Source organism: Acanthopagrus latus, chromosome 6, assembly GCF_904848185.1.
Source record: "Acanthopagrus latus isolate v.2019 chromosome 6, fAcaLat1.1, whole genome shotgun sequence".
Taxonomy (NCBI): Eukaryota; Metazoa; Chordata; class Actinopteri; order Spariformes; family Sparidae; genus Acanthopagrus; species Acanthopagrus latus.
Genome location: NC_051044.1, coordinates 32784471 through 32807275, shown reverse-complemented (window position 1 = coordinate 32807275; position 22805 = coordinate 32784471). Strand labels below are relative to the sequence as shown.

The 22805-nt window shown below is 43.4% G+C and overlaps 2 long non-coding RNA genes across 4 annotated transcripts; one reads left to right on the top strand and one right to left on the bottom strand.

The window, feature by feature from the left end:
- Window positions 1-1291: 1291 nt before the first annotated feature.
- Window positions 1292-4347, bottom strand: LOC119021637. 3 transcript variants are annotated; one of them, XR_005075705.1, is made up of 4 exons: window positions 4146-4347; window positions 2700-2765; window positions 1907-2437; window positions 1292-1629 (listed from the first exon to the last, which is right to left on the bottom strand). It is a non-coding gene; the product is annotated as an uncharacterized LOC119021637 (long non-coding RNA). The 3 variants fall into 3 exon arrangements; XR_005075706.1 differs by lacking the exon at window positions 4146-4347 and having other exon boundaries at window positions 1303-1629; window positions 1907-1995; window positions 2362-2437; window positions 2700-2835; XR_005075704.1 differs by lacking the exon at window positions 4146-4347 and having other exon boundaries at window positions 1293-1629; window positions 2700-2835.
- On the top strand, window positions 3498-6604 carry LOC119021632. The gene is made up of 6 exons (XR_005075693.1): window positions 3498-3803; window positions 4528-4603; window positions 4902-5011; window positions 5681-5795; window positions 6107-6344; window positions 6413-6604. It is a non-coding gene; the product is annotated as an uncharacterized LOC119021632 (long non-coding RNA).
- Window positions 6605-22805: the final 16201 nt, after the last annotated feature.

Genomic DNA, 22805 nt, shown 5'->3' with positions numbered 1-22805 from the left:
CACATCCAATATGACGGCGACGTCGACGTATCACTGCAACGGGCCAACCCGCTCAATGAGGCGTCTGTGTTTATGTGTCCATGCTGCTGATGACTTGTAGAAACCAGCCGATGCCACAGCAGAGTCAAACAAGGTCCTCAGGAGTGACTTTCACACTCTAAAGAACCACCTGTGTCTTATCAGCAGTCACAGTGTGGTAAGCCTCTTTAGTCGTTCATACAACTCTGTTCAAACAGCCATTTTTATTACGATCGGCGGAGTCTGTCTGTAGTTACGGGGCGCACACCTCGCGCAGTCTGGTCCGTTCCTGGACTCGAACCTGCCAACCTCCATTCTCAACGGCTGAGCGCATGCGCACTGGGAAGACTCGAAGTGACATCTATCTAAACCGCTCGGCCATCGCAGATAACGGCTTCGCGCGGCGAAAAAGAGGGGTGTGGTCTGGTGAGCCCATAGCGTCAGCATATCAGAGGTGCCTAGTGTACATGACAAACAACAGGGAGACACAGTTTGTTTTTCTTTCTGTCTGTCTTTGTTCATTTGTTATTTTCATAAAAGAAAATCATTTTCTTTAATTTGCGGCGGCCCTCCAGCATGTGGCGCTCTAGACAACCGCATGTCTACTAATAAATAATAATGATGCTTTTTTTTTTTTTTTAAAGGCGCCATTAAAAGCACTTAAGGACACGCACAGAAGGCAGAAGAGGATTCGGTGTAAATGTGGAATAATTAAATACTAAAAAAAGAATGAATAAAATAAAACTAAAACTAAATAAAACACACTTGCCTGTTCGTTATTCCAGTTTATTGCGCTATTCTCACCCTGCCCAACCCCGCCTGGTTGACTTCCTGTATTGTGAGGACTGCTGAGTAGGAATTGTGTGCCCAGCTCCTGGCTCTATATTACTGTGTACATACATATTTAGTTATTTATTTATTCTCATTGCACTGAATTGTGTCCTGTTTCTGTTGTAGTGTTGTTCTTATATGCGGTATTCTTTAGTGCTTTGAAAGGAGCTTTTAAATAAAATGCACGATAATAATAATAACGGTTATTATTATTATTATTATTGTTGTTGTTGTTGTTGTTGCTGTTGTTAATAATAATCGTTATTATTATTGTTATCTATATTAATATTAATATTGATGAATGAGTAAAAGTATGTCCTATGCCAAGAGCCGGCCCTGATTCTCACTGTGTCCGGTCTGTAGTCTTCTGCAAAATCGTTCCCATGAGAAATGTAATGTGAGTCCACACTGCAGATGCAGGTTGGTGGTTCGATAAATGCCACCTGAGGGTACTCCCTGGTGACGTCACGTCAGTCAAAGTGCAGACCCTCTATGACGCAGAGTTTCTTCGCCGGGTGCGGTGGCGCGCGCCTGTAATCCAAGCTCCCGGGAGGCTGAGGCTGGAGGATCGTTTGAGCTCAGGACCTCTGAGCTGCAGCGGACTATGTCGATCGGGTGTCCGCACTAAGTTCGGGATCGATATGGTGCTCCTGGGGGAGCCCGGGACCACCAGGTCGTCTAAGGAGGGGGGCACCGGCCCAGGTCGGAGACGGAGCAGGTCAAAGCCCCCGTGCCGCTCAGTAGTGGGATCGCGCCTGTCAATAGATGCTGTAGTGCAGCCTGAGTAACACAGCGGGACCCAGTCTTTATACACTCTTTATACTCTTCAACACACACACACACACACACACACACACGCTCAACAACAACGTCTTTATATGTTACAGCAGCTTCATCACTGCTCATTTAGCTTCTTCTTTCCATCACAAACCTCCACAAACCAGCTGTGTTTGTTTGTCCTCTTTATTTGTGTGTGTGTCATATTTATTATGAACTGCTTCATTTTTATTTAACCTTTACTTAACACTGAATATCATTACTGATAATGTGATCTAACCTGGTGATGAAACGTGACAGAAGAAAAGGGACAACGATAACGTTCTCATCTTGTTTTGATGAAGTTGACGTCCTTCCTTTTTCACATAACTATGGTGAGAGAGAGAAAAAAATTACCAAATAATTTTGATTCAGAGATTGTGTCAGACTGAAAGAGGTTTTTTTTTTTCTAAGCCTATCTTTGAGTTCAAGTGAGGGACACTTGGTTGCAGGACTTGCATTCATGCTGGTATCTTTTAAAAGTGATTTAGTTATAAATCACACTCATGAATGAACCATACATCAATAATTGCCTACTTTTATGCATTGCGTGATGACTGTGCCACATGATACAGCAGCTGCTTTGGCGTTGCTAGAGGACATTGCCAATGCCCAACTAAGTTGATAGTCAGGATTTTCCAGTGATTCTTCAAACTCATTACATACTGTACAGGTACAAGAATAAAAACAACACACCTGTACGATCACGGTGACCTCAGCCACGACATCACAACTGTTGGAAGCCAATCATGGTCAAGTATGCAAGTAAACACTGAGACAAACAGAGAATGGACTAAACAGTGAAGCAGGAGACATTTTACGTCCTTATTTTAACTTCGGAAATTAGAAACATTTGCATGGTCATTGATTTAAATTTTTTTTTTTCTCTTTAAAAAAAAAAAATTAAATTAAATTAAATTAAAAAAAAATCATATGATACACAAAACATTATTCAAAGGAGAATATCTCTTATGTAATACTCTTAAATAATACAAATTAAGATTCACATGAGCAACAACAAACCCTCAACCCACCATCAGCTCAGTCAGTGCTCACGTGACACGACACCCCAAATGCAGGCAGGGTCACATCATGAGGAACTGGCAAATGACAAAACAAGGACTCAGTGACACCACTATTAAAGAACACAATCTAACTATGTTATATCAACCTGCCGCATTTAGAAGGCATGCAGGCTCTGATTTCATCACTTTTTTTCTAATGTCTCCCCCCCCCAAAAAAAATATTTTCCCCTTTGAACCATTTACACATGAAGTGACGACAACTCCTTAGATAAATGGTTTAGCATTATTACACGGTCGGAATGAGAGAGTAAAATAAAAAATATATATATTTATTTACTCATTACATTTTTCACATTGATATGAAATACAAAACTTAATAACCAACTACTACTACCTCTTTAGTTGCAAAAGTAGGAACTAACCCCACCGGAGCTCTACCGCTTCATTATCATGCATTGGCAGCCGGCTTGTATTGTGGCTTTCCCCGGCCTATGAGCAGGGAGCCGGGTCTCTACCGTCACTCATGGCCGGGAATGCCTGTCCTGTAAGCGGGCTGACATGCATTGATGTTAGCGGGACCCATGCTCAGCAGCATGGTTCGACCAGCTATGAAGCGGGAGCACGCTCAGTGGCATTAGCTCCTACAATATCAGCGAGGAACTCCAGCCGTATTTAGAGACCTCTCTCGTCGTCCGACTATCACTCATGGTGCCCACTTTTATCTGATTTTTTTTCTTGCCAGTTATTATGCCTGTCACACAGTCACAACCAATACTCACATACTCACTAACCTACCAAACAGTTTTCACATTTGAAATTGCTTTACTTTTGAAATTATTTGCCTTCATTTGGCTGAAATTTCTTGAAAAGAATTTTCATGAAGTAATATTTTATGAACATTCATAAAGGGGCGGAGCTACAGTGATGCCCTGGTAGCGCTGGTCACCTCTGGAACCTGATTGGACACCTCAGACGCCACCTCAGTTGATTGACAGGTCTCTGCACGTCAATGTTAAAGTAGCGTCTGTGGAAAGACAAACACGGGAGGCAGAATAAACGTCTTTCAAAACACGAATGGATCGTGAGGACCTACTTTAACTACATCACTCTGAAGTAAGTTTTAAAGTGGTTACTGATGAGCAGTTGTTCTACACTGACGATTTGACTGCATATTTAGAGAAGAGATCTTGTCCCCAATAGTTCAACTACTTCAAGTTCAAGTAGGCTTATGTAACGTAGGTTAATTAGAAAGAAATGATGCATCTGCAGGAGGAGAAGGCGATGCTGGATCTTCCGCCCGCTCAGCCGCCAACATTATGAAAGGCAATGACCTAACGTTAGCCTGAAGTAGAGCTTAGACCGGGCCCAAAAAATCAAGCCCGACCTCACATAATGTAGAATCACTTCATGTTACAGAAAAGGAGCCTGATGCTAACGGTAACTTAAACCTCATACCTGAAAGTCACATCCAGGTTAGTAGATAATATTGTAACAGCCTGGGATTGTTGGTGTTGGTATTGAATTATATTTACTGCCGTGCCATATCTGGTGTAACTGACGTTAGCTAGCTGCTGGTGAGGTTCTCAACGTCAGTCAGTGTTTAATAGTTTTACCATGAAATCTGGCTAACTCACTAGCTAACCTTGCTAGCGTTATATCTAGATTAGATAGATAAAGCTAGCTTGTTAGCACTTTTCTTTACTGAGCAACCAAGGCACAGCAGCACTATCAATCAGCAGAGACAGTGTGTGTGTGTGTGTGTGTGTGTGTGTGTGGGTCCAGTAGTCGACAGCATACAATGCTTTTATCCCTCTGTATATCTCCTTGTTTGTTTTAGATGAGAACTGGCCGGCCTTGTGGACTGAGAGTCATCAACAGGCATCCTTGGTTAGAGTGGAGGGACAGAAAGTTCAGTAAATATCAGCCAACATGCAAAGCTGTGATGTAAACAATTGAAATTTGTAAAGTCAATATGTTGTGTCAATATTATCATTGACACAATATCAGTATTTGATTTTTAAATATTGCAGTTATCATCACTATCAGTATATCATGACACGGCGCGTCAGCACTGAAATGTCTCAATGATTGTTAGATGTGTCACGAAAGTTCATCCACACATTCATGTAATTGGTGATAAACTGCAGGAGCTTTGGCGATCCCTGAACCTCTCATCATTGACATTTTGTGTAATTTGGTGCCGTCCCACAGTTCGGAGTGACGGAGTCTAGTTCCGGAGGTGGAGTAGCTGTGACAGAGACACCACTCATCCTATTACAAGACACTGAACCGTCAACATGAAGTCGAAGCTGCTATTTAAGGTGAAGAAGTGACTTAATGTTGCATTAATACCTTACAGACTTATCATTTGTTTTTACTGTGAAAACCACAAATATGTTTAATGAACCAATTGCATTAGTTACAATGCAAATATAAATTGTTGTTGCTAAATTTGTGCGTGAGTTTTTGAAATGTACAAAGTTATATGTAACTATTTACATTTAAAGGTCCCATATCATAAAAACCACATTTTCTCTGGTGTCTACATATATAAGCTGGTCCTACCTGAGCCTGCAAACTCCCAGAATGAGGAAAACAAGCGATTCCTGCATGGTCTCTGCAGCCCACACACTGGTAACACGGCACTCCAACAGGCTGTTCACAATCTGCTCCTTTAGTTACGTAACAAAAGGAGTCATTATCATAGGCCAACTTCCACTGCGCGGTGACAGGAGATATCCGAGAGGGGGGCGTTCATCCCTGAGGTAAAGTTCGGTGTGTCCTGCGGTGAGACAGCAGTGTTTCACAATGTTGTCGCTCAAAGCTAGACACGCATATTGCTCTGTTGTTGGTTGTACAAATCAACATAAATCCTTATATTCTGTCCCAACTACAGAAGAACAGAAGAGCCAGTGGTTGCTTTTCATTTTTAACGACAACGTGCCAGCTACGGTTCGTGTTAGCTTGTATGTGTGTGCTAACCACTTCAGGTCGGACTGCTTCAGTAACGAGGGTCAGTACAAAGCTGGCTTTGTCTCGACACTGACCCTCGTAAAAGGGTCAGTCCCAACCATAAGAGACCCAGGAACTGCACCCGAGCCACAGGTAAGTGTCTCCACGTTTTGATAGTATTTACAGTTGCCTACGAGTATGGTGAAGTCAGCTTGAAATTGGCTAACTAGTTAGCTCCGCTCCAGTAATGGCATTTGAAGCAGGTGTGATGTTAATGATATTACGAGGGAGTTTGGTTGTCACAGTAAAAAAGTCTGGAAAAAGACTGATCCAGTAAAGGGCCATGTGGCTGCAGGTTTTCATTCCAACCAAGCAAGAACGCACCTGATCAGGTGGCCCTTTACTGGATCAGTTTGACGCCACTGGTGTAGACTTCTTTAGTAAAATGATATTGTTGTTTACAGGTGTTCAGGCTACTGTGTCCTGCAAGGATTTTGGTGTTGGGACATCCACTGCAGACCCTTTCCGTTTTTCCCTAACACCTGTAAAGAGACCCTCAAAAAGACCTCGTCTGGAGCTTGAAGAGGAGCTGGAGGACGATCCATTAGAGGGCAGCTCTTCAGTGGCAGCTTCAAAGGGGCAGGATCCCACCTATGATCCTGCAGAGTCCGTCACAGCGCTGTCAGAGTCAACACTTTAGTCGTAAGTTACCCAATATATCAGCGTTTGTGTGTGTGACGGCCCTGTTGAGCATCTGCTTGTCCTCTCAGTGCCTTCTAGGAGAACCAGGAAGCAGTGGGCCGTCCTAAGCAGACCACACCTTAGGGTGTGGCATCACTGATAAAAGGCTGCCTCAGTCAGTCTGCTCTCTCTCTCTGGTGGCTGAGCAGCTGACTGCTGCTATGGCCTACAACCTGCTGTGGTTTGGTGTTTGCTGTCTTAAATACATATAGACATGCACACACACACACTACATTTGATACAACACACACCCACATTATGTTCTTTTCAGGTTGTTTAGTTAAATAAATACTGAAATCGTCTCAGAGCTCTGTGTGTCTCCTCTCCTTTGTTTCAACCTGAGAGCCAGGGTTGTAACAAATGGGGGCTCGTCCGGGATTCTGAAAGCCTGGATAGTATGGTGGCTTGGTAGGTTTCAGCTGGGTGGTGTTGTTGGCCTCATCAGTGGTCTGTTGTGGTGAGTACCAAAAGCTGATGTTGTTGCTGCAGCCTGCGGAAAGCATTTGTTTGGGGAGAGGCTTTCACATCTCTGTGGAAATGTGTGTTGGGTCAGTGTGTGATGAGGTTGTAGGCTCAGGATTTGGGGTTGCTAACCTGCCTGCATTTTGTTGCCCTTAATCATTGTGGTGCTTTGAAACAGCCTAAGTTGGTGGAACTACTTTCCCGGTAAGCATAAGAACGACCTCCACCTGTGAGCTCATTGTTTATTGTTTTAGTTTGTTGTTTTTGTGCACTAGCGTGGCCACAGCAACTTTTGCTTTGGGTACACCTCCGTGACTGTCCAGGTGGGCTGCTATTTTGATAGTTGCCCGGCCGGGTCATTGGGCTCTGTGTTTCAATTTCCCACCAATGCTAGTGCATGAAGACTAGGGTTGAGAGAGTCAGCTAGCTTCCTGGTTAGGTAGTCAGCTAGGGGAAACGATGTTCCACATTTTTGCTGTTGCCCTGGGTTAAGGGGAATTTGTCTGAGTGTTGTGCTGTGCAGGTTAGTCTAACTTGAGTTTTGCCAGGGAAAATTTTTTTGTGTGGGTGTTTATTTCCCTTTTGAATTTGGTTGCTTTGGGTTGGTTGCTGTGGGGTGAACCATGTCTGCTGTTGAGTTTTTGGAGAATCCCAGGGAGGATCTGTTAAACACCTTCACTAAAGAGCAGTTATTCAAGGTGGCTGACTATTTTGATGTGGAAATCCCTAGTAAGGCCCTCAAGGACTGTATCTTGAGTACAATTAAGGATCATTTGGTGCAGTTGGGGGTGTTGCCTGCTGCTGTTGAAAGCGGTGATGCTGTAAATGCATCAACTCCTACCTTACCTACTGTTTTTCCCCAGGTCAGTCCCCCAGAGCAGTCTTTGAAATTTGTGCGGCCTGTGGTTGGCATGTCTTTGACTTTTGAGCAACAAAAAGAGTTGTTGACCCTGCAGCATAAATTGGAAATGGAACGGGAGGAAAAGGCTCAGGAGAGGGCCCAGGTTCTTCGTGCTCAGGCACACGCTGTTGAACTGGAGAAACTGAAATGCACCGCCAAGATACGTGAGGCTGAATTACTTCAGCAGAGGGAACAGCAACAAGTTGAACGTTACAAGCTAGATTTGTTAAAGGAGGGTAAGATGGTTAATCCAGCGTCGGGTAACATGGGAGTCCATGGAGCTGGTGGGTCTCCGTATTTTGATGTGTCTTCATGTTTAAGGTTGGTGCCAAAATTTTCAGAGCGGGACCCTGACACTTTTTTCTTACTCTTTGAGCGGTTAGCCAGAAACAGGAACTGGAGTGATTCAGAGCAGACCTTGCTGCTCCAGTGTGTGTTTACGGGGAAGGCCCAGGAAGCCTATGCTGCTTTATCAATGTCAGACAGCGAAAACTATCTGATGGTCAAACAGGCCGTGTTAAAGGCTTATGAATTGGTACCGGAGGCATATCGGCAGAAGTTCAGGGGCGTCCGGAGGCAGGACTGGGAAACATACGTTGAATTTGCACGTGAACTGTCTACTCTTTTTGGCCGTTGGCGGCTGGCCTCTGAGGTTAAGACTTTTGAACAACTGTGTGAACTGGTTTTGATGGAACAATTCAGAGAAACTCTTCCTGAGAACCTAACCACTTATCTGAGTGAGAGGAGTGCTCAAACTTTAGCTGAGGCTGCTGTTTTAGCCGATGAGTATGCTCTGACGCATAAAGTCCGGGGAGAAAATGGACGTAAGGGCGGAGCTAGTGGTTATCTCAGGAGTTCAGGGAGTGACTCTCCTGGTTTCAAAACAGCTAGCCATGTTGGCAAATGGGATTCTAGTCGAACTTGTAACTATTGTTTGGGAAATGGTCACTGGAAAGCTGACTGTCCTGTTTTAAGGTCCAAGCACAAGTCCCACACAGGTTACCGTCCTGTTAAACCTGCAGCCTTAGTTGCTCCTCTACGAGGGACAGTGAACATGCTGCGTGAGAAGGCTGAGGCCATCGCTGCAGTACAGCAGCACACTAAGCCGGTTGCACTGGTTTCCCGCCTCTCATTTGAGGAGCCGTTGTGTCCCTCTGAGAAATCTGTTGTGAACCCTTCAGAGAAAAAACACAACTTTGATAAGTTTGAAGATATTGATCCAGGTTATCGAAAACATGTGAGTGAGGGGGTTGTTTCTTTGGTTGGGGGTGAGGAAAAAGTTCCAGTCAAAATCCTGAGAGATTCTGGTGCTCTGGACTCGTTCATTGTAGCCTCTGTATTGCCATTTTCAACAGACACTGCCACTGGAGACTCTGTGCTGGTGAAAGGTATGGGGTTGAATGTGTTTCCAGTGCCTTTGCATAGGGTTGTCATCTTTTCAGATCTGGTTAAAGGGGAGGTGTCTTTGGCAGTGCGGCCGGCTCTTCCAGTTCAAGGGGTGCAGGTGATTTTGGGGAATGATCTGATCGATGGTCCATTTCCTGAGTCTCCTCACTCATTAGTTGTCACCTCTTTGCCAGCTCTTGGCCCGGTGGAGGTTGAGTGTGAGGAATTCAAACAGATTTTTCCAGCGTGTGTGGTCACAAGGTCACAGACACTAAACAAAAATGACTTGGTGGTTAAAGACAAGAATGTTCCACATGTCCAATTTCCTTTACCTGCCTTTCCATTCTCTGTCTCAAAAGCTGAGCTGGTAAAGGAGCAGCAGAGGGATCCTGCTCTGATAGAGCTGCTCCAGCAGGCGCGTCCAGTGGAGGAGATGGAGAGTGTGGCGCAGGGGTATTTCTTTGAAGATGACATGTTGGTGAGGAAATGGTTGCCCCAGGGCGAAAGTTTTGTCGGTGACGCCATTTTCCAAATTGTGGTTCCATCTGGACTGAGGGCTGGCATAATGAAAACTGCTCATGATATGGGACATGTGGGGGTTAAAAAGACCTATGACAAGGTTTTGCGGTATTTTTATTGGCCTCGGCTGAAGAAAGACATCTCTGCCTACATTAAAACATGCCATACTTGTCAGCTCACAGGTAAACCAAACCAGGGCATTAAGCCAGCTCCTTTGCATCCTATAACAGTTGCAAATCAACCATTTGAACATTTGTTAATTGATTGTGTTGGGCCACTACCCAAGTCTAAGTCTGGAAGTTTGTATCTTTTTACAGTGCTGTGTCAGACAACTCGTTATCCGGCTGCTTTTCCCTTGCGCAACATAACGACAAAGTCAGTGTTGAAAGCTTTGACACAGTTCATGTCTGTTTTTGGTATTCCTAAGGTGATTCAAAGCGATCAGGGAACCAATTTTACATCAAGGGTGTTTGCAGATACTCTGGGAAAGCTTCATATTAAACACATCCAGTCAACTGCTTATCATCCGGAGAGTCAGGGGGCCATTGAACGCTTTCATCAAACTCTCAAGTCACTTTTGTGCTCATATTGTACTGAGTTGGGTCGTGATTGGGAGGAAGGACTGCCATGGCTAATGCTGGCAGCTCGTGAGGTCACACAAGAGAGCACTGGTTTTAGCCCAAATGACCTTGTGTTTGGTCACACAGTTCGTGGTCCGTTGGCTGTGTTACAGTCTGATTGGAAGAAATCTCCTCCTCCGGAAGAACTAACAGATTATGTAAATGGGTTCAAGAGACGGTTGTATGAGTCAGTAAAGATGGCAAAACTAAATTTAGAAAAGGCTCAAGATAAGATGAAGCGACTGTATGATCGCCGAGCTGAGGTGCATGTCTTTTACCCCGGTGATCATGTCCTAGCCAGCCTCCCGGTGGTGGGATCTCCTTTTCAGGCTAGGTTTGGGGGGCCTTATTCTGTTGTTCGACGGGTTACAGACTTAAATTATCTGATTTCCACTCCTGACAGACGGAAGACTACCCAATTGTGTCACGTTAATATGTTGAAACCCTATTTTCCACGTACTAGTGGGGGGGAAGTGAAGCCGGTGGTTTTGGTGTCTTCAGTGTCTTCAGTGGGGGATGTGGTCTCTCCATCTTTGGATGGTGGAGAGAAGATTGAGAGTCCAGATGTTGGTGGTTTTGGTGTCTTCAGTGTCTTCAGTGGGGGATGTGGTCTCTCCATCTTTGGATGGTGGAGAGAAGATTGAGAGTCCAGATGTTGGTGTGTTGCAGGGCAGGCTTAAAAATTCAGAGTCCCTGAGAAATTTGGAAAGATTGTTGGGACATTTGCCAACAGCACAGGGGAAGGAGCTGTCTGATCTCATTTTGTCATTTCCTGTTTTGTTCTCAGACACTCCTACAAGGACACACCTCATAGAGCACGATATTGAGGTGGGCGATGTGGCGCCAATTTGTCAGAGGTTTTACCGGTTTCCTCAGGAGAAACAAACTCAGCTAGAGGCAGAGGTGAAATACATGTTAGAGCATAAAATTGCTGAACCGTCCTGCTCTAGCTGGGCTTCTCTGTGTGTGCTGGTTAGTAAACCTGATAAAACTTTCAGACCCTGCACTGATTTTCGTAAAGTAAATAACATCACAAAGCCAGACTCTTATCCACTTCCACGCATGGAGGATTGTGTAGATCAGGTGGGCACTGCAAAATATGTCAGCAAATTTGATCTTTTAAAGGGGTATTGGCAAGTGCCATTGTCAAAACGTGCTCAAGAAATTGCTGCGTTCATAACACCTTCAGGCCTTTACTCCTACACTGTCATGCCATTTGGCTTAAGAAATGCCCCTGCCACCTTTCAACGGCTAATGAACCAAGTGGTAGCAGGTTTAAAGGGGTGTGCAGTATACTTGGACGATGTTGTCATTTTTTTTTTTCCAGTCTTTTTTTATTATATTTTCATAAATGACAGACAGTAGGATCATTTCACTCGGATCCAATTTAAGGTACATACAATATGAAAACAAAAACATACAAAAAAAACACAAAACACAAAACAAACAGTAAACAATTAAGAAATATAGAACAAAGCCTGCGCCGTTCAGGTTACCTCACTGATTATGTCTCCCTCTGTATGTCAACCATTTACCCCAGTCTCTCAAAAATAAATGTTCCTTCAATCTCAACTTATATGTTAAGCGTTCCATCTCAAGTATACCGTCAATTATTAACATCCATTGTTTGTCATTTGGAGTGTCAGTCCTCAGCCAGTTCTTAGTAATGGCCTTTTTCCCTGCTGCCAGAAGAATCTTGACCAGATACTGATCTTCCTTATGCACGAGTCCTTCCAAGTGTCCAAGATACAAAACAAGACAAGAATTGGGGATCTTATATCCCAGAACCTCACAGAGAACAGAATAAACATTCCTCCAAAAGGGCTGTATATTTGTACACTTCCAGAAAACATGCGTATGATCAGAGTTTACATGGTTACATAGTCTCCAACATGGCTGTTGAACCTTCATCTGTTTACTCTTAATATTAGGTGTTATAAAATAGCGAATCAGGTTCTTCCAGTTAAATTCTCTCCAAATCAATGATTGTGATGTAGTCTGGTGTGTTTTCACCATTTCATACCACATCCCCTCCGGGATTCCTTCGCCCAACTCCCTTTCCCATTTGGATTTCAAATATAATGTTGAGTCCCTTTTGGAAGTCATCAAACAATGGTACAAAACTGACACTGGTTTCTGAATATTCTTGTTATAAGCTTGTGCAATTAATTTGACAATTGGGTGGGTTTCATCCTCGTTGGTTTTAATTTGTTTAATAAAGTAATCTCTCACTTGTAGATACCTAAATAGGTCTTGGTTGGTTAGATCATGTTTGTTTTTTAGTTGTTGAAAGCTCTTCATTTCACCCTTTTCAGTGGCAGTGCATACTGCTGTAATCCCCTTCCCCGTCCAATGTTTAAAGCTACTATCATATTTACCTGGTATAAATCTGTCATCAAAAGCGATCCATTTTAGTAGCCCGATTTCTTTTCCTATTTTTAACCTTTTGACTGTGGAATACCATACATCTAGCGTAAATAATACCACGGGGTTAGTGTCATTTTCATTTTGTTCATACGTGGATATCTCCGTCTCTCCAATATACGTCTGGAGTGGACTCTTTGGTGTCGTAACTTCAATGTCCTTCCACCTGGCTACGTAGCCCTCATTGCACCAGAAGATTAGATGGCGCAGTTGTGCTGCATGAAAATACTCCCTCAGATTCGGAAGTGCCAGCCCTCCTTTATCTTTGGAAATTTGTAATGTTGTGTATCGCACCCTGGGCCGTTTACCCTCCCATAAAAACCTAGATATACATTTATCCCATTTAGAAAATTGGTGTTTTGGTACATTCACGGGTAAAGATTGAAACACATATAACAGACGTGGCAAAATATTCATTTTTATCACATTAACTCTATCATTTAGTCCCAGTGGATAGGTGCTCCATCTCTCAATATCTTCCCTTATATTTCTGTTTATATCGTCATAGTTATATTTATATAACTGATTAAGGTCTTTAGTTATATTTATGCCTAAATATTTAATTGATTTTGCATCCCAATCAATTTTCCATTCCCGTAGTTCCTGATTGGGCGGGGAGTTAAACATCAGAACTTGAGTTTTGAGTATATTTACTTTATAACCAGAGTATAGACTAAATTTTTCAAGGATCTGGGTGAGCTTTGTAAATGAATATAATGGTTCTTTTAAATAAATCATGATATCATCAGCAAATAGGCTTATTACATGCTTTTGTTTATTAATTTCTATTCCTTGTATTGAAATGTCTTGTCTAATCATTTGAGCTAAAGGCTCTATGTAAAGAGCAAATAGCGTGGGACTTAGGCAGCAGCCCTGTCTGGTTCCTCTCCCCAAAGCAAATCTTTCTGACAAAGAGCCATTGACCTTGACCCTAGCCGTGGGCTTATTATAGATTGACTTGATACACTGAATAGAATTGGTACTAAATCCGAACTTTTCCAGCGTAAGATATAAAAATTCCCAATCGACTCGATCAAATGCTTTTTCAGCGTCTAAGCTGATCAAAGCTGCTGGTATATTGTCTTTATGTATTTTATGTATAATATGCAATGTCCTTCTAATATTATCCTGTGTTTGTCTGTTTCTAACAAACCCACTCTGATCTTCATCTATCAAATCCGGTATAAATGTTTGAATTCTCTTTGATATAATTGAGGTATATATTTTGTAGTCAACGTTTAATACTGATATGGGTCTATAATTTTGGCAGAATTCCCTATCTTTTAGCGGTTTGGGGATGACTGAAATAATAGCCTCTGACCATGAGGGGGGGGCAGTCCCTTTAGTCATGATCCAATTAAATGTAGTACGGAGCAATGGTATTAATTCCTGACCGAACTTTTTATACCACACACATGGAAATCCATCACTACCCGGAGCCTTATTCGTTTTCAATTTACCTATTGCTTTACAGATTTCATCTTCAGTTATTTCTGCTGTTATTTGATCATTTTGCGTTGTGCCTATGGAGGGTAGGTCTAGGGAGTCAAGAAAAGACTTGACATCATTCTGATCTGAAACTGTAGATTGGGTATAGAGTTTCCTATAGTATTCCATAAAAATATTTTCAATATCTTTAGGGTCATATTTGGGTAGATCTGTTTTGGGGTCATGTATTTTATTAATTGTAGTTTCTGCCTGTTGTTTTCGTAGTCGTCTTGCCAACAACTTCATTGATTTAGGGCCTGATTCATAGTAACTTTGTTTGAGATATCTCATTTTTGTTTCCACTTCATGTTGGAGCAAGTTATTAATCTTGTTCCTTACTTCATTTATTTGTTGTTGGATTTTCTGATCAACTTTTCCTCTCCCCTTATGTGTCTGTTCCAAACTTCTCAGCTCTGCAACATGAGTCTTGTACTGTTTTAATCTCTCTCTTTTGAGGTGGCTCGTTATTGCTATCAACCTGCCCCTTATAACTGCTTTGAGGGCATCCCATAATATGGCTGGGTCCGTTTCCCCATTATCATTTTCTTCCATATATGCTCGTATATCCGTCCTAATTTGCTCAACAACTGTCTTATTATTTAAGATACCCTCATTTAACCTCCATATTGTGTCCCTCCGTCTACAGTCCAGGTGGATCTTCAGGTAAATTGCATTGTGATCCGACACGTCTGCCACTCCCATCCTACAGTCCTGAATTTTATCCCTATGTTCTTTCTGTGCAAAGAAGTAATCAATCCTGGAATAGATGGAATGTGTTTTTGAATAATGGCTAAAGTCCCTCTGCAATGGGTGTAGGTCCCTCCACACATCAAAAAAGCCCATTTCTTCCCATGAAGTCTTGACCAAATTTATAATTGATAATTTATTTCTATTGAGGCTTGTTGTATCCAATTCAGGATCCATCAACACATTAAGGTCACCCCCACAAATACATATGCCCTCAGCTTCCACCGTTATAATATCAAGTAAATTCTTAAAAAATGTCTTATTACTCTCAGGTGGGGCATATATGTTTACCAATGTTATCATTGTTTGACCAATTTTTCCTTTTACTATAATATATGTTCCCTCCCTATCCGCGATTTCTTTTTGACACTCAAATTTTATTACATTAGACATCAAAATTGCTACTCCTCTTTTCCGAGCATTGACATGTGAGCTATAGAAGGTATTTTTGAAACCAAATCTCTTCAGTTTCTCATGTTCCACTTTCGATAAATGAGTTTCTTGTAGAAAATTAATATGTGTCCTTTCCTTTTGAAGTTTAGCCATTACTTTAGCTCTTTTGACAGGGTTCCCCAAACCGTTGACATTCAAGGAAAGGAAATTCCTTGTTCTTGTTTGGTACCCATAGACCACTATAATTAAGTTAACTTTATGATGGATCCTGCGCAGACCTGAACATATGAGGACAAGAGAACGTTCCTCCACAACAAAGAACCAAAATGCACCAAAAACAGTATAAGTAATAAGAAACAAAACAGATATACATTTAAGGACTTCCAAACACCAGGTCCAAACGAAGACCTTGATAGAGCCAGGAGAGTCTGGCTCTGAGGGAAAGCCTTTGTCAAGAGCAAAGGGCCCTCTTTGACTCTGACCATAAGCAGCTGACCACATGTTGCTACCCCCCTCCCCCCAACCCCCCCACCCCACTCTCTCACTTATTTGTCTTATATAATACGACCAGGGTTCTCTAAACAATCACAAGTGTATAACCCGCGGCTCCAAATGTAGTAATGATAACAATAACAGTACAAAAAATCCCCCCCCACTTTTAAAATCGACTCATCACAACTGATTGAAAACTGTGTCCATCCCCTCTCACTCACCGCCCCTCAGTCAGCTTTCACCATATCTTTCTGCAACGCCTCTACATCCCGGATGAGTCCCCGGGACATCACACCAACCCTGCGGGGGGCGCCCGAGGCCGCCGCTCGCCATCCGATGCGATCCAGATCTCTCTCCAGCTGTTGGTCCTCGGAGACCGACGCCCTGATCCCCAGGGACAGCAAGCCCTCCGCCGCCTCCCACGCAGAGCTGAAGGTCTTAGCTCCGTCCGTCAGGTGGACTCGAAGCTTGGCTGGATACGGAGTTTGGAACCGGATGTTCTTCTCTCGGAGTTGTCTCTTGATCTCAGCGTATTCGCGTCTTTTTTTCTGTAGTGTCGGTGTGTAGTCGTGATCCATGTAAATCCTTTTGCCCTTATATTGTAGGTTCTTCATCTGCCATGCTTTAGCCAGCACTTGTTGCTTGTGTTGGTGGTTGACGAACCTCACCACCAGCGATCTTGGGGGGGCGTTAGCATCGGCCGGTCTCTGCTGGAGGGATCTGTGTGCTCTTTCTAGTTGCAGGGGAGAGCTAGCCGGGATACCCAGGAGTTCTCTCAAAAACGCCTCAGTCCACTGCACCATGTCTCCACTTTCACAGCCTTCTCCCACACCATAAACTCGGAGGTTGTTCCTCCTAGTGTAGTTCTCCAACTCTTCACATCTCTCCTCCAGTTGTCTCTCCCGGCGCAGCAGGTAGCCGAGTAAGCGAGTGGAGCGGGCGGAGCCCTCCTCCACCTGTTCAATCCGGGTTTCCGCCTCGGTCATTCGCTCTCCCATCTTCCCAAGTGACTGTTCCAGCGAGTTCATTGTCGACGTTATGGTCTCTAGCTTCTCATTGTTCTCCCTTCTAAACATTTGGAGCTCCGTGAGAATAGCAGCGCTTACATTCTCCCCGTCATCGGCTCCGCAGCTAGCTTTAGCGCTAGCCTCCACTGGTCTACTCTGTTGAAAAAAGTTCGATCTCGTGTCTCTCGTTCTTCCGTCGGAGGACGAATTTCCCCTCGAGTTCTTGCCGTGGCCACTCATCATATCTCAGAATATCTATGTTATGTCGTTCTCGAGTCAGTAAAATTGAGTGAGGCGGTGGAAAAGGGTTCGGGCAGGTCCCTACGCCACTAACATGCTGCCGCCATGACAGATGCCAGAACCGGAAGCCTATGACGATGTTGTCATTTACAGTGAAACCTGGGCAGAGCATGTTGTTCAGATCCGTGCTTTGTTTGAGCGGTTGGCTTGGGCAAACCTGACCATTAACCTAGCAAAGTGTGAGTTTGCTCAAGGTACAGTGACTTATTTGGGAAAAGTCGTTGGCCAGGGTCAGGTGCGTCCAGTTAGAGCTAAAGTCATGGCCATTGATCAGTTTCCAACTCCCACCACTAAGAAAGAGCTGATGCGGTTTCTGGGTATGGTAGGTTACTACCGAGGATTTTGCAAGAACTTTTCCTCGGTAGTTGCACCTCTTACTAAGCTCCTGAGTTCGAAGGTTAAATTCGACTGGTCCTCTCGGTGTCACCGTGCTTTTGTGAATGTTAAAAATCTGATTTCCTCTGCTCCTGTCTTGGCAGCTCCCCGGTTAGGTGATCCTTTCCACCTTCAGGTCGATGCCAGCAATTTGGGGGCTGGAGCAGCACTTCTGCAGGCTGGTCCTGATGGTATTGACCATCCAGTCGGGTTTTTCTCCAGAAAATTCAATTCTTATCAGTTGAATTACTCCATTGTTGAAAAAGATGCCCTGGCCCTCATTTGGGCCCTGCAACATTTTGAAGTATATGTTGGTGGAGGTAGAACCGTAGTAGTTTATACTGATCATAACCCGCTAACGTTCCTGCACTCATTACAAAATCCAAATCAGCGTCTGATAAGGTGGTGCTTGTTTTTACAGCCCTTTAACCTTGATATTCGTCATATCAAAGGGTCCGAGAATATTGTTGCTGATGCCCTGTCACGTGCTCTGACTTAAGTAGACAGTGTCCATTTATTCTTTCAGCTGAGCCTCTCTCCCCACTCTTAATTTGCTTCTTAGGTACCAAAGTTGCTGAGTTGGAGGGGATCGAGGGAGCAGTTTGGATTGTACTTGTATTGCTGTATTGTATGTTGTGTCTTCTGTGTTTTACAGGACAGGACTCACTTTAGTTTCTCAGATACCCTTTGGCTCCTCTTTTTATGGGGGGGATGTGACGGCCCTGTTGAGCATCTGCTTGTCTTCTCAGTGCCTTCCAGGAGAACCAGGAAGCAGTGGGCCGTCCTAAGCAGACCACACCTTAGGGTGTGGTCTCACTGATAAAAGGCTGCCTCAGTCAGTCTGCTCTCTCTCTGGTGGCTGAGCAGCTGACTGCTGCTATGGCCTACAACCTGCTGTGGTTTGGTGTTTGTTGCATTAAATACATATAGAAATGCACACACACACACACCCACACACTACATTTGATACAACACACACCCACATTATGTTCTTTTCGGGTTGTTTAGTTAAATACTGAAATTGTCTCAGAGCTCTGTGTGTCTCATCTCCTTTGTTTCAACCTGAGAGCCAGGGTTGTAACAATGAACACTAAATATGACATGACATCATAACAGGGAGTCCAGCTGTGACAAGCCATTGTAGCTCTAGTTAATGATGCATAGCATAGGCCTGTTGTCTAGGCCAATGTAATGGCAACTGACACTATAGGCATTTGTTGCAAGAACATCCTTTTAAAAGCCTATCTGAAATGATCTGACCCATGTTATTTATTAGCCTATAATTGTGTCTCTGCCAGGCTTAAATCTTGTGCTTTTGTAGAAGTTGCTTTAGGCCTATTTAAAGTTGGTGCTTTGAGTAAATTATTATTTGGGCTATTTCATTTCCCTTCAGAATCAGAAGAAGGCTATGTGTTAACCTGGTCTGACTCACATCTTGAACACAAAAGTACTTAGTACTATTTATTAGCTCACTCCCCTTCCTATAAGTTAGATTAATCAAAATATATGGGCACAAAATATTGTTGAGGATATAAGATAACATTTGTGTAGCTTGACTACATATACAGACATTCATCCACTCCCTTCTTATCTTCTTCTCTTGTGGTTCTTCTGTGTCCGGTGTCTCCGTAGCTCTGTCGCCGTGTGTCATTTTATCCACTTGCTTCTGGAGCATATTTACAGCCGCCTGCTTGGTGACTGTGTCAAAATAACGGTCTTTGTACCTAGGGTCAAGAATCGTTGCCAAGTAGTAAAGCGCTTCCAGCTTCCAGTAGAGTGTTCTTTGCTGTGTGGACCCCACAGTCTGTGTCTGCTGCCTTGCCCAGGTTTCATTGCCAGAACAGAGGGAGTCACGTCCGCAGTAGTAGCCAAATGTGAGCTGATGTCCTTCGTTAATTGTTCAAATGGGTTGAGAAGCGTGGTCATGTTTTCAACGAGGCCCCACTGATATGCGCAGAAACAAGCAGGCAGCTCATGATCTGCACCATACACACCGTGCAGTGCGCGCTTCTGATCCAGTAGACTTTTCATCATATCAAAAGTACTGTTCCACCTGGTTGTGACATCTTGCTGTAGCATCTTGGTTTTCATGCCCAACTCTTGCTGTATGTCTCTCAGCTGACAGGCGGTGAGATGAGAGTGGCGAAAATGTCCAACTATATTCCTTCCAATAGCCCAGGGGTCGGCAACCTTTTTGACTCAGAGAGCCATGAAAGCAAAATATTTGGAAATTTATTTCAGTGAGAGCCATATAATGTATTTTAAGACTGAATTCAACTAAATGGGTATAATAAGCCTCTGAATTTATTCTTTTAAATAATGTTATAATACTCACCATTAATGTGACTTCTGGTGCTGCATGGATTTGCTGATGGCTTTGTAGTCTGGTTGGTACTTGGTGAGGTTTAGCTTCATGCAGGCGTTGAGGCTTTCATCCGTTAAACGTGATCGTAGGTTGGACTTGATGTTTTTAAGATGTGAGAATGACTGCTCACATGCATACGTAGATCCAAACATGGTCAATACAGCAATACTCACACGCTGCAGTGTTTGGTATGTGACAGGAAGCGCGTTCCAAGTTTTGATAATCAGCTGGTCTTCGGGTTGAAGTTTTTTCATTTCTGTCCACATGTGCTTGCTTGCCAACTCTGCTTTCTGTCGTCCGATTCTTTCCAAATCTTCATTCAGCGACTTGAACTTATTCACCCACATGTCTGAGGCCTTCAGGTCAGCCACTTCTGCTTCGAAATCTCTGACAGAGACACCAGGAATGTAACTCAGGTCGCCTGTGTTCAGTGAACACTCGTTTGGATGGGCGATGAACTTAAAAAGACAACTGTGCTCACGAAATTCTCCAAAGCGTGCTTTGAACGACTGTAGGAGACTGGATGTGAAGCCAGCTAGCTGGTGGAGATCAAAGTTTTGAGTGGGCTCACTTGCTGTGCATGCATCTTTAAATTGTCTCAGGTTTTCAAAATGTAGTCAACGACCTGTTTCAAGATCCATGATGAAGAGCTCCAGCTTGTTTTCAAAAGCAAACACGGCTTGTTGAAGGGACAACACTGTATTTCCAATGCCTTGCATTTTCACGTTGAGCTGGTTCAGATGTTCAGTCATATCCACGAGATAGTAAAACTTGAGGAGCCACTCGGTTTCGGCTAGCTCAGGATGCTCGATGCCTTTCATTTCAAGGAAAGTTCGGATTTCGTTCAGGCAAGCTGCAAAACGGCTAAGCACCTTCCCTCTTGACAACCAACGCACATTGCTGTGCAAAAGCAGACCGTGATAGTTATTTCCAACTTCATCCAGCAGTGTTTTAAACTGGCGATCATTTAAGGCTCGAGCAACAATAAAGTTGATCACACGAATGACCAGCGACATTACTTCGCCAAGCTGCCCATCACACATCTGAGCACAAAGTGCCTCCTGGTGTAGAATGCAGTGGAAACTTAGGATGGGTCTATTTTCATGTTCACGGAGAAGCGCCAAAAATCCTTTGTTTTTCCCCACCATACACGGAGCACCATCAGTACACACTGAGAGAAGTTTATCCATAGGTAGATTTTTTTCTTGAGCGAACTCCATGAAAGACTTGAATAAATCCTCACCTCTTGTGGATCCTTTTATTGGCAGAACAGCAAGACTTTCTTCGCGCAGTGTGTCACCAGCAGCATATCTTGCAATCACACTGAACTGCGGCATTTATGTCCTTCACTTGCGTTTCCTCCACTTGGTTTGCCATCGTGATGGTACGATCATGAACAGTTCTTGCAGACAGAGGCATGTCTTGTATTAGGGGTGGGCGATATGGGCAAAAAATAATATCTCGATATTTTTTCAGATTTTAACGATAACGATATTTTGTCGATATTTTGAAAAATGTGATTGGAATTCTCTGAGTAATACCTGGTTAAAGATTACAATACCTACAATGATTAAAATGTGTAAGAAAAAACACATTTATTGTCTTTAAACTTTATCAAACAAATAAAAAATAACTCAATTGAATTACAGCAGGAACATTGAATTGTTAAAAAAAAAAAAGTCCTCCACGCATCCTTGAGAAATACTGAGAAATGGACAGCAAGTGCTCATAAAACTTAAGGTTCTGTCCAGGATTGTATTAAAAAAAACACACACATTTTCTAAAAAGGTTCAAACAAAAAAGAACTTAATTGAACTACAGTGCAGACATATTGAATAATTGTAATAAAGTGCTGCATGCAATAGGAATAGAACTAGATAGACATTTGTAAACAAATGACAATATTGTGGAGAAAAAAATCCACAATTCTCAAATAGAAAAAATAGTCAATACTATCACAGCTAAGGACAGACACCAGAAACTTTGCAGAACTTTGAACATTCTAGGACAACAGTTCACTTCAAATTGTGTGCCAAAAACACCAGCCTGTCCACATTGTCTGGCTTGAGTGAAGCCCGGTGACACGTCACAATGTTTCCACCTGTGCTAAATGCCCTCTCTGAAGGGCTACTTGAGGCAGGGACGCACAGATACTTTTTTGCTAGCTTTGCCAGCCTAGGGAAGTTCATCTCTTGGGTTTTCCACCATGCAAGTGGGTTGACATCGCTGTCCACCTCCGGTATCAGAAGGTAACTCTTGATCTCCTTGTCTATGCCAGTAGCCTGTGACTCCCCTCTCACTGTTTTTTGAAATAACTGCCGAAAGACTTCTTTGTTTTTTTGGCTGGCTCACAGGTGTCATCATCACCCTCTGCACCTTGAGCTGTGGAAGTTGAAGGGCCTGGAGAATCGCTCTCTTCCTGTGTTGCCATAGCCATAAGTTCAGAGGAAATTGTTGACATCATCATCTGATCATCGGCATTGTAGCGGTTCTTAAACCGCGGGTCAAGCGTGGATGCTACACTTAAAAGGCCATCCACATTGTCATCTCTGTACTTTGTGTTAAGGTAACCCAGAATGGTTTCCTTGATTTTTTTTTTTGTGAGATCTGTATCATCAGACTTCACTGCCAGGACCTCCGAGTTAACAGTGACAGTACCGGTTTCAGGTAGGAGATGGTTACTACTTGCTCACCTGAGAGGGCATCTGTAAACTCCAGCAGGGGACTAAGTGCTTTGCTCACTGATTCTAGCACATCAACATCTTGCCATGTTGGTAGGAGATGCCTGCACTTCTTGTCAGCACCTAGCACATGACGAATGGCCTTTTCTTGTTCAACAAACCTCTTTATCATGCGCTGTCTTGAGCCCCATCTTGTTGGTGATTCTGTGATGAGTTTATGCTCTGGGAGCTTCATCTGATTTTGAGCATCAGCCAGTCCTTT